Raw genomic sequence first — 18,009 nt, forward strand, 5'->3', positions numbered from 1 at the left:
TCTATTCCTAAAGTACATGTGTTTGATTTCCAGTTCAGTTAAAAGATTACTCATTTGGTGAGGATGTATATTCTGTGGTAGACTCGGACTCCTAAGAATGCCTCTGTCCCAGGGAGAAGTCACAGATATATTAATGGCTTACTTTTCCTGTAGTAAGAGAATTGATTTCCCCCTTTGTTTCTAAGGAAAATCATTTCGAGGGTATGCACCACTATATGATAAACAGCACTATAAAACACTTTGGGTCTTCAGAAGAGAGGATACTCGTTTAAAAATTATTTATTCCATGCAGTCTAATTTTATTCCTTTAAAGCTATATTCAGCTTTGACTTAAGCCACATGAATGTTTCTACACACAGTCTTAAGGCTCACTGAGCAGTAAAGAAGACAGCCCTAAATGGTGCTTTTTAGCTGCTGATTCACCTTACTCTTAGTCTTATATTTTCTAGACTTGCCAAGTGTAACCTAGGAACTTAGTTCCTGATTTACATCATTTACTTCTCTACTGTCTGGCAGAACTTGCATTTCAATGCCTGGGACTTGAAGAAACAATTGAGTGGGATGGTGAGTCTACCAAGATATTTGTTAAAGACTCTTTAAGAATCCTACACAAGGATGTCTTGGAACCAGATTTTAAGTGAACAAAGTGAAAAACCTGTTTTTCTCTTGTGGTTATTTCAGGCTTTTCCATTTTTAAAGTAACCTTCACATATGGTACCTCCATATAAATCTAAATATAATTCTACATTGATGTATGTATGATTTGAGCTTACTTTTCATGATAGCACTGTGATGATTTCAAACTTAAATTCTACTGGCTTTTCAAATTGTTTTGGTATGAAGGGGGCTACTGTATTCTAACAGAATTGCTATATCATGTTAATGTACTCATTTAACTATATACACGATTATATTCCTTGCACTGTTCTATTAATTATGAAAATCACTTCCATTTCAATAGTGGAATTTACATGACAACAACTTCTGGGGCTCAGTGGAGCATCAGACCTGCATGTCACATATTTCCTTGTAGTGTGGGCGTTGACAGGGTTCTGTTGACATCAGATTTGCAATGAAAATGTCTCATAAATGTGCATCCACATAGAACATTACTTAGAAGGGATCATCTCAATATTCACACAGGTCATTAATGTCAGCGATGAAAAATTTCCTCACACTTACACATTACTAAAATAAATTATTAGGAATATATAATCCTACACATACATATGAACGACCTAAAAGATGTGTCTTAAATATTTAGAAAAGATGTCCAGATATAAAACTGTCACTTCTGTGTTCTCTCCTGTAACTGTCTAAAGCTTTTGTATTCTACAAGTTCTGTGTAAAAGCTTGGTTGAAGACTCTAAATCAGGCAAGAGAACAGACTGATCCAAAGGCATTACAATGGGGAATAAGTAACAAGACAAAATAGGACCAGGGGAAAATGAGGCTAAATATTGCAGCAAAGGTTTTAATAGGGAGAACTATTAGACTGTAAAATAGTCTTTCAAAGGTGCTAGGAGCAGTCATTACTTGAGCCATTTAAAATCAGACTGGATGGAAGTATTCCAAAATCAGTGTGCTGTGGGGACCAAGCCTGCATTAGAAGGCGGGGCATGACCTAATAGTTGCTGCCTTCTCCGTGATGACTATGATTGTACTCATTTTTATGTGTTCAGCCTTGGTGGATAATCTTCTACAATTTTATGCTACTTCTTGGGAGCAATTTCAACAAATTCATGTAATGCAGAATTGGATGCATTTAGCAGAATCTCAGGAGAGACAAAAATGTACAATAAACTCAGTGTAAAATAGCAAAGTGAGACAACTATGAGTACATATGATTCCTTTTAGGGGGGAGTAACTCCTGGAGAAAGCATGTCTTACACTGAAACTCTGGCCATATTCCAGTATGCCTAAATGCATACTGTCCTGGCTTTCCATGGAGATAAGGTTTCATTTCTTTTGTTCGATGGTATCTTAGGATTATGTTGAGTACAGGACAATAAATAGGAAATATTTCATCCCCAAGATGGTGGGCTATATTGTGGTAGGAGGTAGGGAGGACCCTGGCACCGTTTTGTGGCTAGTGTCTATTAGAAGAATGGATAAGAAAAAGAAAATGATTTAATTTGAACAAAAAAGTGACAAAATGAGAAAGAGGAAGAGGTATCCAGGAAGCTGTAAAAAATGTTATTGCTAGGAATCTTTCAAAATAAGACCATCCTCAGTCTTGTGTGGTTCTGGTTGATCACCTGTTACAAAATAGAGACACAAGACAGGGAACCTTCTGATGATTATCCTCATTCTTTCATTCAGTAAAAATATTAATTTTAATTTCAATAAAAATAAAGATCACAGCATATTATGCTATCTCTGCATTTGTTCAACTTACCAGTTTTAATTGTAGTGACATAAAATCAGAGATGGGCTCATTTTGATGTTTGATAATTGAGGGGTAAACCACCTGGTTTATACTCTCTTCATGTGTACACTACAACTTTTTAAAGAGATCATAGAATATATTTTCATTTTTATAACATTTTCTATATATGTAGCTTTCTATGCTTTCCCCCAGTGTATTGATTAGTTATTTCTGAAGTCTGAAAAATACCACTCAATTAAATAGAGAGGTGACTCTCCCTTCCCCTGTCGTTTCTGAATTTAATCTGTTCCTTGTGTTCACATAGTTTTCTGCAAGTTGAGTTTCATATTTCATTGGTATGACTCTAGCTCATAGAACAAGAGGTTTAAGTTTTTTTGGGTGGGGCAGAGGGGAGTAGGAGCTTAGCAATCCTAAAAAAAAAAAAAATTTTTTTACCACTTCTTCTTTTTATTCCAATGAATGTAGATACTCTGAAATTTTCATTGTCTTATTTGTGAAAATACGTTTGAAGACTTCTCCTCAGTTTTCATTCTGAACACCTGTGTTACTCTGAACAGAAATCAAGACAGCCTTAGGGCGTGTCTATTCAAAATATCCATGTGATCAGAACTTGTAAGGATGGACAGTTAAAACCTACAAATGTGAGAAATCTTTGTAAATACAAGACACTGCTGTTACTGGAAAGGAATAGATCGCTTCATGAAAGTCTGGTGTGTTATACTTCCAGTGTCTGTTCAAATTCTATTGGGCTGTTTTGAGGAAAAAGGTGCATGGCATTATAGGATCATTAACCATAGAGTATCTTAAACATCTTGGGTAGGAACTGGATAACTATCAGTTTACCATATTGGCAGTCTAAATGTTTTTGTCATGCCTGTATTAAATACATTTACAGAAACAATTAGAGTCCAGCTAGTAGCCTTAAAATATGTGACCAGATTAACCAAAGCAGACTTAGATTTAGGTAAATGAAAAATGTTTCTCTACAGATCAATGTTTGTTTTTTTTTTCCTCCCAAAGAAACACAACATAGCTCTAATGAACAGTTCTAAGATCAGGTAGCACAAATAAATTTAAGCAGAGAAACTTAAAGTAATGAACTATGGCTGAGATCCTTAGCACACACTAACCTCAACTCACATTAACCTCAACTTTGAATAAACTGATATGTATCTTTCTGTACATGTCGAACACATCACTGTTAAAGTAACAGTATAGATAATTTTATTAGCATATTGGCTGAGCACTTGAGCACAGATCATTAGAAAGTGTATTGTTTTCTTGTTTGTTATTAAAATTTACATTGCTTTAAAATACTCAAAAGGCAAGGGCATGTCCCCTTAAGATATCTACCTAAGAGTGTTACACCTTTGGGAATCTTTTACGTCTGTTAATTCAGAGAAGGAACGAGAGGGAAACCTAAATGAAATTTCAAGAAACAAGCTTATTGGATATATTACCTAGTCTATTTCTGGATTGCAAATCTCCCGCCCTCTCTGAGTTATCTCATTGTCAGATAAGAAAATAGAATAGGATCGATGAAGAGACAGGCTCCCAGTCTGGCTTTTCGATTTTTCACTCAAGCCAAAAGGAGCAAAGGGCGTGGAGTTAGGGACCCTTTCCCAGCGTGCTTGCGGGAGAGCGAACCTCTGGCTGCCGCTGGCAGCAGAGCGTCTGCCAGCTGCAACAGGGACCAGGTCTCGCTGACCGCTGCCCACCTCGCCTGGCAACCTCCACACCCACATGAAACCGCCAGTGTGGCAGCCAGTCATTGCACGGTTTCCTGTGCACAAAGCTTAAGGAGCCCCCGAATAGAAAGGACTCCTGAGCCCAGAGCAGGGCTGGAGGTGGTTGGTTGATGGGACTGGTCTCTCTGGGGGTCTGCGAGCGCTAGTTAGTCCCTCCACCTCTCGCACCCTGGCCGCAGATTTATGCCCTGAAAGCCGCCTCCCTCCCGGAGACACAGACGTGCGCGCACACACACAAACTCTCACTCACGCACACCCACATTGCCTCTGCCCCCCACCCTCCCCACCCCCGGCAGAACCGTAGGGACTGGTCCGTGCTCTGCCTCAACTTTCCCGGCTGAGCCTGCCTCACGAGGTACCCGAGCCTCCGCGCCCTCGCTGGGCGCCCTCCAGAGGGACACGTTCTCCTCTGGGCCCCTTACCTCGCACCAACTCCTGGCAGGGACTGGAGCTGACCGCGGTGGCAGCAGCGGCGGCTGAGCCTGCACCCGGGCTCTGGTTCATGCTTGGTCCTTCTCATCCGACACAAAAGAGGTAGCTTGCTGGCTTTGTCTTTTCCCAATCCAAGGGAGAACTTATTTTGCCCCTGAAATGGCCAACTTGTGCGCGTTGCTTCCTGTCACAGTGCCCCTTGCCCCCGCCCCCTCCCGGCTGTGCGCTGGACCACTGCCCGGTGGCGGAGCATCCAGGCTTCCGAGTCAGTGGGGAGTGGGAAAAGGGAGGGTGGGAGGAGAATAGAGGGAGGAGGTTGGGAAAAGGGGGGACCTAGTGGTCTTCCATGGAGGGGAGGGGAGCAGTTCCCAGCAGAGTCCCTCTCCTCCTCTTTACAGACAAACCCACTTCCCAGGCTTGGAAGCAACTTTGCTTCACCTTGGCCGGGCTGAAACCTTCACATCTAACTGGTACTCTCGGCAGAGGCACGGACCTTCTGGCATTCTCTCCTCATTTTCTCTTTCTCCTTTCCTCCGTCTCTCGTTCTCCCTTTCCTCCCCCTCCCCCTTCCTCCCTCCCTCAATAGGGGTGTATCTGCAGAGTCTTCAGTGAGCCAGGGTACCTAGACGAGAGGATTATTGTACAGAAAGCCAGTCGATTTTGCTGGCTGCTTCACCTCTCTGTTTGAAATCCTTAGGCACTGCATGAAAAGGGTGGGGAATTTCGGAGGGGTGGGGTGAAGGGGATTCGGGCGGCAGGGAGGTGGGGGCTCTAACTTTGAAGCTCGGCTAGAGCTCTTGGCCTGCGGGAGAACCGGGACTAACAGTCAGCCCTGGAACAACTCTCCTGTGGTCCCCTACGACCGGAGGACTGCATGCTGGAGGAGAAAGAGAGGGAGCGAGCTTGGGAGGCCGGTGTGCAGCTCTGCCCCACACACCGCTCAAATGCACATTGCGAGCCCCTGGAGAGGGCTTGTGCAGAACAATCTCTGGGTCAGGCGGGCGGGGGACACTCCTGTTTCCTAGCAACCCTCATCAATCTTCTTGGGATAGCTCCCTCTGAAGGAATTTGATTGGACAGCCCCTGGAGGGAAGCCACGCCCATTCAAGAATGCTGGGCTGCTGCTTTTTCGCATTCTCCCAAATTTCTTGGGTGGAATAAGATTAGAGGGGAGTGCTGTATAATCTTCCTTCTTATCCTCCGATGCTGCTACATCGCCTGCTTGCGGGACCCTCCTACCCGCGACATTAGTCCTCTAGTTCAATCTGTGTTTAGCAGACACAATGCTCTCTACAGAACCTCTTCTTTCTTCTTAAAATTAAATAAATAAAAACCTTAAATCGATGACGTAGGCACAAAAGAGAAAAAGGCACACGGAAATAGCTTTAATAGGCTCTGAGATGCAAATAAAATCCTAAAGGTAAAATTCCAGGCATCTTCCTATGTTTAGAAACGCGTTGTGCTTAATTTCAAAATCAAAACTTCACTGTCATTAATTTTTGCACCTTGGTATATTCACTTTATGTTAACCAAAGTGGTTATATATAGCCAGAGAAAATTAAACTTAATGCTTTTATGCTACACTTATTCTTTAATATTTAATGTTAACTTGTTTAACAACTGTCTTCTTTTGTAACCTAGCCAGGAACATTTAAACTACAGAAACAATTTTACCACTGATTTTTTTTAGAGAGCCAAGGATATTTAGAAGACACGTGTGCTTATTTATATATTCCACTGTGAACATCACTAAAACTAGAAACTTGAATATATTAAAAATTAAAATGTTATTAAATAGTAAAACTCTGAAAATGCTAGAAGTTCCTCTTCCAACACCATTCTTTCTGAAATGCAAGAGCAGTGCCAAAATAGAAGCAAAATCACTCTTCCTTCGTATTTCATTACTACTATCTCACCATGAACACATTAGACTTTCATAAGAGAGGATTTTCACAATGTCTTTCCAGTAGACAACTGTACATCAAGGAGCAATGACACAATGATCTATTCACTGCAAGGGCTTCCAATAACCACAAAGTCACGTTGGGAGCTTTTTTTTTTTTTTTTGCCCCTAGAATGTTCCAGAAGATACCCTTTTGCCTTTCCAAGAGTTTATCAGAATCAGCTGAAATTGGGAGAAGTAGAAGAGATCTGATATTTTTATCTCTTTAAGAAAGAAAAGTAGCTGTGTTTGCACAAAAGACAGCACTGATGTATGGATGGAACTGCATCGCCATAGCTGATTTCTAAGCTGTTTAAGACCCTAGGGTTGGTGATGTGTAGAGACTGAAATACCAAAGCAAATTATCAATCTGTTATCAGATCTGGGCTTATGGGACACTTTCCCTTTTCCTCTCCCACACACGCACAAAGAATTGATGAATGTAAGGGATTTTCAGCCTGGCAGAAGCATGCTCCCTGAATTTGAATCCCTAAGTGCCATCACTTCCTAGTTTTGTGATCTTGGACAAGTTTCTTAACCTCACTATATCCTAGTTTCATCACCTGTTAAGTGGAAATAATAATTACTCATTCCTCAGAATTGTTTTGAGGATAAGTAAGTACCATATAAGCTGCATGCAACTATTAGTTACTACTATTAGTGTCTAGCTTCTAGTCAGCAAACAGTATCTCAGTAGTTGAGCCATGTATAATATTTAATTGATGGCAATGAGTCATGTACTTTAATTCTTTCTTTTTAATTTAATTTAAATTCATCATTGCCTGGGAACATAGCTTTAACTTTTAATGTTTGTTTGATATGTGGGTGTGTGTGCATGTGCACACATGCGTGGGTGCCCGTGTATGTGCACATGAATGTTTCCAAGTTCCTTTTAGAAGCTTCAAGGGATAGAACTAGAGGACAACTTCTATCTAAGTGGCATGCCCTTAGGAAATGAAATCTCTCCCTTTTCCCATGTCCCCCTAAGTATTCTAGCTGGGCTCTGGTTCCAAATAATGCTAGTCTACTCTTTTAAGTACTTTGGTGTAACATGTTTATCACATCTTTTCAAGTCAAACACACATGTGTTTGGACATCTAGACCACTCTTTCTAGTTGGTATTTTCTTAGCTCAATTTTTACAAATCCATCCATGTTTATTTGAGTGATTAATCATGATATTTCTTCGTGAAATCTATGATCCTTTACAGTTAATGCCCAACTTCTGGCATAATGCCTTTTCAATATGGCTCATAATGCATACCATCCTTCATTCACAAGTTAACGCTGACAGTTGATGTGCTGTCATCATTAATTACAAGTAAAATGTCGTCCATGTCTCCATTTCTGATCCAGGGTTCACTCTCACTAACATTCTTTCTGGAGTGAATGTCCACTGGCTCAATCTAGAAATCAATTTCATTGCTGGTTTCTACTGCCAGTCAGTAGTGTGCTGTTATTTTGATCACATAGAGAATGTCCAATTTGCCTGGAACATTTCTGCTTTTCATCTATTGGCTGGCTGGGTTCACAGTGCTCACTTTATTTCCCAAAAGTGTCAGGTTTGGGATTAAATTGTATGGCTACCTGAACCCTCTTATCATTTGGCTGATATCTCTTTCCTCAGCCTTCCCTTGTTCCATCTACCATATGACTGTTAAATTCCTCTGTATAACTCTTTTTTCAGAATAGCACTGATCCTTTCCAGAGGCCTAATACATAAGCCTCTGTAAATACATAGTACACATATAAAAGTTTAAAAATTTTTTTGCTTATAAATATCCATCTTATTTTTTAACTTCTTTCAAAATGTTTCTCCTTGGACCATCTGTAAATTCTGATTCTAATTACTGTTACAAAATATAAAAATTAAAATATTCTAGCCTTAATTTTGTGTTTTGTGTGTGTGTGTGTGTGTTTTGTAATTAGGTTTGTTTGTTTGTTTGTTTGTTTGTTTCTAATGGAGTTACTGGGGATTGAACCTAGGGCCTTGTGTATGCTAAGCATGCACTCTACCACTGAGCTAGACCCTTCCTCCTCTAGCCTTAATTTTGATTGAAACTTCAAGACAAGAGGTGCCAACAACTCCATATTACAAAGCTAGGGTTGCCACTGGCCCTCTGCTGGATTTGTGTGGAGTGTCTTTAAACCATGTGGATTATGAAAGAGTTGAAGTCCAAGAAGCTGAGAGACTAGGAAATTGGAGTCTGAAGAGTTTTTGGTGTGCTCTAAATATGCAGGTAGAAGACTGCGGTGGGGTTATATGCTTTCTCCTCACTTCAGCCCTAGAGAGGGATGTTGCTGCTTCAGGGAAACTTTTGCTGTTTTTCTCTGGAATTAGGGTGGTGTAATAAACTGCTTTTTTAAATTCACAGCAGAAAAATATAAAATGCAACAGTCTGGGGGTAGATCTGTCTCCCAGAGGACTGAGAAAAGAGAGCTGAACTTTGCAGGTAACTGCACTCCCACCCATGATGGGTAGAAGGGCTTCCTTTTCTATATACTACATTGTGGGGTGCAGGGAGGAGTGAGCTCACAGAGCAGGAGATGTGTTTTCTTAGATCATAACCAGAAGGGCTTGGTAGAGGAACTCTGGATGCCCTGTAGACAGTCTACAAAGGGCACGAGATTGGAGCATTGTGATTATGAGGTTGTGCTCTGCACAAATGCTTCTACTTGAAGGGCAAACAAGAGCTGCTCGCCCAGCACTTATATTCAGGGCTGCACCCTCCCACTGACTACAATTTATCAATCTGAATGAGGCCTCTTTCTCCAATTCACATTCAAAGGATTGGGAGAAGCCTGTAAGTGAAATATAGACAACCAGGGCCCTGGAGTAGGGTAGGAAGTGTCCAGTCACAAAACCTCACCAGAATCACATCAATGAGAAATTCCCTAGAGCCCAAGGGTCTTCAAAGAACTGATTAAATTGGGATTAGAAAAGACAGCTTTGAAGCCCTGCTAAACCTAGGAAGAAGCAGTGCTAAATGAGTGCTTGTCATATAGGACTTTTCTTGTCCAGTCATGTCACCTACCTCTGACCTGCTCAACTCATCTCCTGATGGAGGTGCATGGAGGATGAGGATGCAGAGCTGGCTGAGCAGAGAGGGGACAACTAGCCAGGTCCCATCGCAGGCCTCACTCCTGCTCCTGCTGCTCTCCAAGGCTGGGGAGGGGAAGAAGTTGAACTTAGGTGGACGCTGGAATTTTGGTCATTACTCTGCATTGAACCTAATTCTATATGAGTCTAGTAAATCTAGGTTTTCTTTTTTCTTTTGGTACTAAAGTGAAGGAAGGAATTTTATCTGGGAATAATCTAAAAGTCAAAGCACTAGCCTTGAATTACATCCAAGGGGATGGAGAAGAACAAGCCCTATAGGCAAAAAAGAGCAGTGGTAATGGTGAGAAAAGAATAAAATTGTTTTTGTGGTGCTTTATGAACCTCACTTGTTAAGTGTATAAATGATCTGATCAATACTTTGAATTCTTTTGCATTTTTCCCCTCATTCTCACAGGGGCAAAAAAAAAAAAAATCCTTGGATATTTACTATGTGTTTTGTTTTTGTTCTGCATACTGTATAGTTAATGACTGAATTAAAGTTGGTTCTAAACGTGAATGTTCAAATATTAAAATACCTATCACCTACAAGTGGCTTCTTTGGAAGATTTTAATTTTTAGTTATTGAAATAAATAGCAAGAAAATAAAGTAAATTAAACTAAAAAGTAAATATAAAATTAGTAGATTCTTTGAAAATACTCATCACAAGAAACTGAAATACTTTCTTTCCTATTAAACTGGAAGTTTCACTGTGGCTGAGTATTTCCCATTAGATGCTGGTACTTATGGAAGTAATGAGTGTGTGGAGGGTGGGGGCTTGGAGAAGACTGGCTCAGTAGACACTTGTTGAATGAATGAACGAACCTTTAAAGATTAAAAGATCATATTGACTTTTATAGTCGAGTAAACTGAGTCCTGGATATCACATGTGTTCCCAGATTTCTATTTAAGAGGAGTTTAGAATTGTTATTGTGGTTCACTAATCTGGTTCATTGGTTGGTAATCTAGTTCACTCACTTTATCAGAGGGGTGGATGTTTGCATAATCACTTGTCTATCTCAAATTCCTGAAACTTCATAACATGTTATAAAGCTTAATAGGCATCTGATGAATAAAAGATTAAATGGTTGGAAGACCTTCCTAGGGGTTTTGTCTCAATTCTGTATTTTCATGGCAGCAAATTGTTTTTAGTGTTAGGTTTCTGTAAAATAATTTTTTGGGGGGTAGGCAGGGATAATAGGATCAGATGAAGTTTATGAGCTTTTCAGGAGAACAAAAGCCTCTGGGCATAGCCAGTGCTTGGAGGAGTTAATTTATACAGATTATGTGTGGTTAGGATCACTGCTTTTACTCTGGATTCATGACTCCAGCCTAAATAAATGATGCAAAGCACAAATGCTAAAGGAGTTCAGAAGAAGGAAAAGGTCGACTGGTTTACCTTTTCACCTGTAAATTTAATCCCAGAGGTTTGGGCAAAGGTTTACATTGTACATTTTAGATAAAACATATGATGAAGTTATTTATTTTGGTTTTATGTTGATTATTTCCTTCCTGAAAATTCAAATCTATTTTTCATACCTGGAAGCAATGATATACTGAATGAGTCATCCCTAAATCAGCCATTCAGTACAGAGCAAGGTCCAGTTAGTTATGTGTGTGTGTGTATGTATGTATGTATGTATGTAAGTATTTGAGTAACATTCATTGGAAACTATCAAGTGCCTAACACTATGCCAAGTGCCTAGGATACCAAAGATATAGTTAGGGCCCCTGACCTTGATGATTTCACTTCTGATAATGGTGAACAGAAATGTGAACAAATCAATAAAAATACAATGTGATGAAATATATAAGAGAGGTCCTTTAGGAAGGAGAGTGACCTGGTGGAAACGGCCACTATATATTAATCAGAGCTCATGGCCTTTGAATGTGATGACCCAGGGTGAGAGCCTACTGCTCCACAAGTTCTCTACTTTGAAATGCAGATGTTTGAGAAAGGGGAGTATATCAGTTGGAAATGCCTTTTGGCTGCAATTAACACATTGCCCAATAAACATTGGATTAAACAAATGGTGCTCTTCGAGTTTATTTCCACATATCAAGACTATAGAAATAGGCAGTTTTGGTATGGCTTCAGTGGCTCAGTGTTGTTAGAGCCAGCATTTCTGTCTTTTCCTTCTTCGTGTTGCAATATTGCTGCTCCAGCTCCAGCTATCACATCACTCTCTCAGGAAGCAAGAATAAGCAGGATCAGCAGGGTAACCTCTATTTACTCTGTGTATCAAGGATGCATGATCTCTCTCAGAACTACATAGTAATATTATCATTTATGTCTAACTGGCTAGACCTTTTCATATGCCTGCCCCTAGCTACATATTATGTTGGAAAGGTATATAATTCTCTTTTCCAGTCTTTTTAGTGTAAGACATAAAGAAAGAGGGTAAATGGGATTGGCAGTTGGGTCAACCAGCCAACAGTGTCTGGCTCAGGGAGTAATTTCACCTCTTCCCTATAAAACCATTTCTATGCTGGAGATAGTGTTCCAGCGTATACTCTAATTTTTGACTTGAAATTGGGGGACATGAATAGATCTTCCTATGGAAGGGAAAATTTTTGTAGTTGCTTATTGAGGGCATTCCTTCCGTGGTCTTTTACAGGCTATGGCTAAGTGACTTTTGGGGGCCAAGGTCAACTGTAGTTCCTAGTCTTAATTACCCTAATACCTGGCTCATTCTTAATCTGAAAGCAGTATAGAACATTTAAGATTCTTGGGGCCTAAAAGTACATGTCCCTTTAAAGAAAATCCTAAATTGCTATGGAAACTATTCGTGTTGATAGGTATATGTACAAATTCCAAACAACTGTGTCCTCAGAGCTATTTGGGAGGATGTTCAGTAAATATTAAATATATTTAAGTGCATAAAAAAAAAAGTTTAGTGTTGACTCTTGAAGCTATGAATGTTGTGCACTGAGGTGTACCTTTAGTGTCTCTTTTCTGGGAATTCATTCAATAATAAATATTTATTAAGGGCCCACTCCATGCCAGGCAATGTGCTATATGCTGGGTATGCAGGATAGATTAGTTCAATACAGCTCTTGGTGTTAGGGAGCAGATAGCCAGAAAAATGCTTTCAATCAATATAAACTTTATTTTTAGGAGTGTTCCAAGCATAGCCCTTATGACCACAGGAGATGTCACAAGCTCTCAGTATTGTATTTCAGGTTATTTTACTGTGATTCACAATATTCTGCTTAAAAGTTTATTTTACCTTGCTACTTTGGAAAGATTCTTTTCATTGAAAAACGAAAGCAAACAAACAAAAACTTTCTCCCCCTACCCTTTCCTCCTTTAACCTTTCATGTGTTAGAACAATATTTAATACAGGTTCATAAACAAATTCATTTTTTAAATGTGAAAGACCATGTACTTACTAGGGAAAACTTTTCCGTAAGGAAAATCGTGGTCCTGAATAATAAAGGATTTTTTCCTTTGTCTGATTTAGTATGAGGACACATTAAGAGAGGAAAGTTTCTAGGAGGAGAGACCACACAAATGTAAACCTAAGATGTTAAGATTTGCTGTCATTTCTCGTCCAGAAGAATAAAATTAATTCAATATTTCAGGAGAGTTTTTTTTTTCCTCAGGCAAAACATATTTTGCTGGAATTATCTTAGCAATGGAGTCAAAGCTTTAATTAGGCAATTGTTTCTGTTCTCTGGTATAGTTTTGTAGTGGAGACTCTGTCACTGAGGGCATGACACTTAATGTCAAATTAGTAGTAGCATCTGCAAATAAAAAATAACCCTTACTGTTCAAATTAGAATCTCTTAGACTGAAAAGAAGGGTTGGGTTAAATTTCTGGGGGAAATGTTTATTAAAATTATGTGTTACAAACCTTTACTTTTATGATTCATAATGTTTTCCTAAAGCATAATTATTTTGATTCTCAAAGTTGTAGAATTAATATGCTCTTATTAATAGCAATGATTAGAATGTAGTGAAAGGTGGTGGTGCTTAAGGTCTGCAGGGAAGAAAGTGCAAATCCCTTTAGCTGCCTTGAATGAATTGCTTTTGCTCCTGAGTTTATGCCTCCACTCATAAAGTTGCTCTTGCCCATCCTGACTCTTGCCTATCTATACTCTAAGGGTATGATTTCCCAAATGGTTGTTGGAGGATGTTCGGGGGATCCTCTCTGGCACAGACCAGAGAATAGCTAATAGGAACAGTGAAAGGCTCACCAAGAAATCAGCTAATCCAGTGCTTCTCGAATTTTTTTTCTGTCCAGAATGCATGGTGATGTCTGTTCCAGCCGGTTTTCATTCTTGACAGTGTATCTCAAGTTCTGAAGTTTGTTGTCTGCTGTAACTCAGTTCCTTTTCCTTCCACTGAGGAACTATTGGAATGCAGGTGAGTACTGGAATGAACTATTGAATATTTTAGTATTCCACATATTGACTGTTCCAACAATGACTATTGGAGTGAACTGTTGGAATGCAGGTGAGTAAGAGTGACTTTATTCTTGGAGCACACTTATATCCCTGCTGGTTGACACTGAAAGTAAAACCTTCAGGTGAAGTAAAACTTCCAAAAAGCTTGTCACTTTATCATAGGATAAAACTTTCTGTCTTTCTTCAGAAGCCCCTCCATGTTTACATTATTGACATTTTCCCTTTGAATAGCACTTTTGGGTTTTCAAAAATGCTTTCATGTCTACATTTTTACCTAGATTTAAACTCCTTGAGTTTTTTAAAAAAATCTATTATTCATATTTTCTAAGTGAGGAAACTAAGGCTAAGAAAAGTTAAGTAACTTATTTTAGGTCATATAGCAAATAAGTGAGTAAAGCCAGAACTTCAATCAAGCTAACTGGTTTTTAATCTAGTGTGTATCCCAATATCCTCCTCCTGCCTTTCATTACTCCTTACTCACTGGAGGATGCTTTTCTGCTTCACCCATCCCACCACAGTTATGTATGCTCACAGGTACTCTGCGTTTAAGTTGTTCCTTATACACCTAACCTTCAGTCCCCTTCAAAATTCTGCTGAGTTTATCTCTTTCACAGGCTTTTAATCTTTACTAGCTTTGCCACGTGTGAAAAGTAAACTATCCCTACTAAGGGCTTAACCGAGTAATGATTTCCTCTCCCAGGTAAGTTTTAGTTTTAAGGAGTGATGCCATGACTGAGGGTTTCAGATACTTTGCAAGTATCTAAAAAGATTATAAACCTATTGTAACTATAATGATTGGAAGTATGGTAGTGCTAGATCTCTGTATAATTTAAATTTAAATGATTAAGCCAAAATCTTAAGAGAATTTTTTGGTTAATATCTATAATCTCCTCCTGCCCCCATGATCCAATCAACTTCCCAGTGAACTATGAGGAAAGGTACAGTGTCCACTTGTTCAGGGTTCTTTGCCTGGAACCTAGCACAGTGTCTGGAACATATTTGTTGAATGAATGAATGAACTTCAACAAACAATATTGCCAACAACGTGCTTGATGATAACAGTAGAAGGATGATAATAGGGCATATAAAAGTTGATAGTATGATATGGTAATAATAAAAACATGCAATTCTTAGATTTGAGATTAACTAGATGTGTTTGTCGGGACTGACTAAATTATGTTTTGTTAATGACAATCCCCAAATCTCACTAGTTTAAAACAACACTCATACTACATTTTGATTGAGGGTTGGCTAGGAGCTGTGTTATGCTGTCCATCACTCTGGGACCCAGGCTGATGGCACAGCTACTCTCTCTACGGAACACTGCCAGTTGTGGCAAAAGGAAGGAAAGATCTAGAGGGTCCCACATCAACATTTAAATACTCAGCCGTAAAAACCGACAACAGAACGCCATTTGCAGCAACATGGATGCTCCTGGAGAATGTCATTCTAAGTGAAGTAAGCCAGAAAGAGAAAGAAAAATACCATATGAGATCGCTTCTATGTGGAATCTAAAAAACAAAAACAAAAACAAACAAACAAGCAAACAAAAAAAACAAAGTGTAAATACAGGACAGAAATAGACTCATAGACAGAAAATACAGACTTGTGGTTGTCAGGGGGGCGGAGGGTGGAAAGGGATAGACTAGGATTTCAAAATTGTAGAATAGATAAACAAGATCATACTGTATAGCACAGGGAAATATACACAAAATCTTATGGTAGGTCACAGAGAAAAAAATATGAGTGTGTATATGTCCATGTATGACTGAAAAAGTGTGCTGAACACTGGAATTTGACACAACATTGTAAAATGATTATAAATCAATAAAAAATGTTAAAAAAATAATAAAATAAATGCTCTGATCAGGAAGAGACACACAGATTCTACTTATAGCTCATTGGGCAGAAATAATCCTGGCAACCATTAGGGGGCCAGAGATACTGTTCTACTTTGTGTCCAGAAGGCAGAGGACCTGAAATATCTCTTAAAAAAAAAAAAATATATATATATATATATATGTGTGTGTGTGTGTGTGTGTTTATAACACCTTTATTGTGGTATGATTCCTGTACAGTAAACGACACATATTTCAGATGTACAGTTTGATGAATTCTGATAGCTGTCAGCATCAGTAACTACTACAGTGGGAAAACCGTGTTCGTCTTGTGTGGGAGCTCTATCAGTATTGTGTATTTTCCCGTAATAAGAATGAAGTATTTCTATTTTGTGACCACGTCCTATGGGTCAGGCACTGTGCTAGTGGTTTACACACATCGCCTCCTAGTTCACGCAACACTCATGGGAGGGAGGACTTATTCTTACTTTACACAGATGAAGAAACTGAAGTGAAGTGAGGTCCAGCAGTTGCCCACTTAGTAAGTAGTGGTGTTGATGTTAAAGCTCAGGTCCGTCTGACTCCAAAGATGAAGCCCTTGACAACATTGCTTTTATATACCACCTCCAAGGCCTTCAGGCTCCATCCCTGGCTTATTTATTTGTTTTTGGTGGTCATGTTCACTAGGCTTCTGAACGTCCCTTTATCCATAACGCTCAGCTAGCATGCTTTTAATCAATTGAAAGTCAAAAGTCAGCAATCTGTTCTTGCTATAGAGACTAAGACTGTAATATTTCTGATTTAGAAGGAGAGTTATCATGAGCCCATTGAGATAAATGAACAGTCAAGACTGATTAAACTTATTAGACCAAAGATGAAGTTGTGTTGTTCTGATGATATCAAGTTCTAGATCCTGTTTCCATTGATTGTACAAAATGCTGGTTCAATGCTCAAAAATTACAAATAATAGCTCCAAAATATTTACTATGCTCTAATTATTTTCTTCAAGTTGAAATTTCCATGTAGTAATATTGCTTTCAATTGTTAAAAATAAATATTAATTTCATACATAGATTTTTTTTCTTGCAAAACTTTCCTTCTGTGAAGGATAAGGTTTGTTTTGTTTTTTTTTTTTTCCATATTAAGGGTTTTAGAGATTACTTCTGGCATCATCTTTCGTACTATCTCAAGTTCTTTGAAACAGAACATTAATTTTTGGTTGTGAGAGGGAATCTCTTTTGTCCTTGTTTCATATTTCCAAGCCCTCAAAAATAAGGATAGCTCTTCCAGGCCTCTCTGCCCTCTCTCCCTGCTCCCCGCAGAGAAGCCAGTCATCTTACTAACGTGCAGGGGAGAATAAAAAGGACCTGCAGCTTACCTGCTTCTCTTTACTTACTTTATGTGGGATTTGCCTGCTTGTAGAGATCCTGTTTCATATTTCTTCAGTCCTAAGACACATTTTAAAAATAGCTTAGCATCTCTGAATAAACATATATCTTACGATTAATGGTAGGTCCTAGTTTAAATGCCAGGAAGGTTTCATTTCTTTCTAGCAGTGCATAAAATAAAGCACACCTTACAAACCTAATTTTTTTAATTAGGTGAAGTATGATCTTCTGCTTTTCTCCCTGACATATGGTAGATAGCCTGGTCGTGGGGTGCAGTAGTGGGAATGCATTGTTGCTGCATATGTAAGCTGTTACACCAACAGTTTCCTCAGTAATAAAGGGAGCATCTCTACCCTCCTGACTTTTTCATCAGCTCGCAGTTGGTTCTGAACTTCAGTAGAGGGAGAAGAGCCTTACATATTAAATAGGCAAACCTCCAAATCGTGCACATTGGACCAGACACCTTGACAATACATAAGGAGTAGAAGTTGAAAGAAAGAGAATTTGGAGATAGAGGTGTGTTGCCAAAGCAAGACCCTGAATGATCCAAGAGGGTTTTGGTTTACCAAGCAGTAGTGGAGGTGGGAGTCATGGTCTTTTGACTTTGGTCAGCTCTCCATAGCATGCCGTATGGCTGCTTTTCACAATTTTATTGTTGGTTTTTGGTTCATGGCACCCTGGGTGGGTGACATTAGGCCTCAGGCTTTAGTAAATTAGCCAGGTGGGATTATGACTTTGATGGGTCACTGAAGCGTATAATAACTT

General features: G+C 39.2%; 1 protein-coding gene and 1 long non-coding RNA gene across 2 annotated transcripts in view; one reads left to right on the plus strand and one right to left on the minus strand.

Annotated features, from left to right (window-relative positions):
- GRM3 (glutamate metabotropic receptor 3) overlaps window positions 1-5,494 on the minus strand; it is a 207,228-nt gene extending 201,734 nt beyond the window's left edge. The window contains 1 exon segment of the mRNA XM_006192218.3: window positions 4,560-5,494. The gene's annotated coding sequence lies outside the window, so the exon portion shown is untranslated.
- Window positions 1-18,009, plus strand: part of LOC106730591 — a 359,458-nt gene that overhangs the window by 134,153 nt on the left and 207,296 nt on the right. Inside the window, exon 11 of the long non-coding RNA XR_004321574.1 lies at window positions 13,856-13,977. This is a non-coding gene — a long non-coding RNA (uncharacterized LOC106730591). The remainder of the gene's footprint in view (window positions 1-13,855; window positions 13,978-18,009) is intronic.

Source organism: Camelus ferus, chromosome 7, assembly GCF_009834535.1.
Source record: "Camelus ferus isolate YT-003-E chromosome 7, BCGSAC_Cfer_1.0, whole genome shotgun sequence".
Taxonomy (NCBI): Eukaryota; Metazoa; Chordata; class Mammalia; order Artiodactyla; family Camelidae; genus Camelus; species Camelus ferus.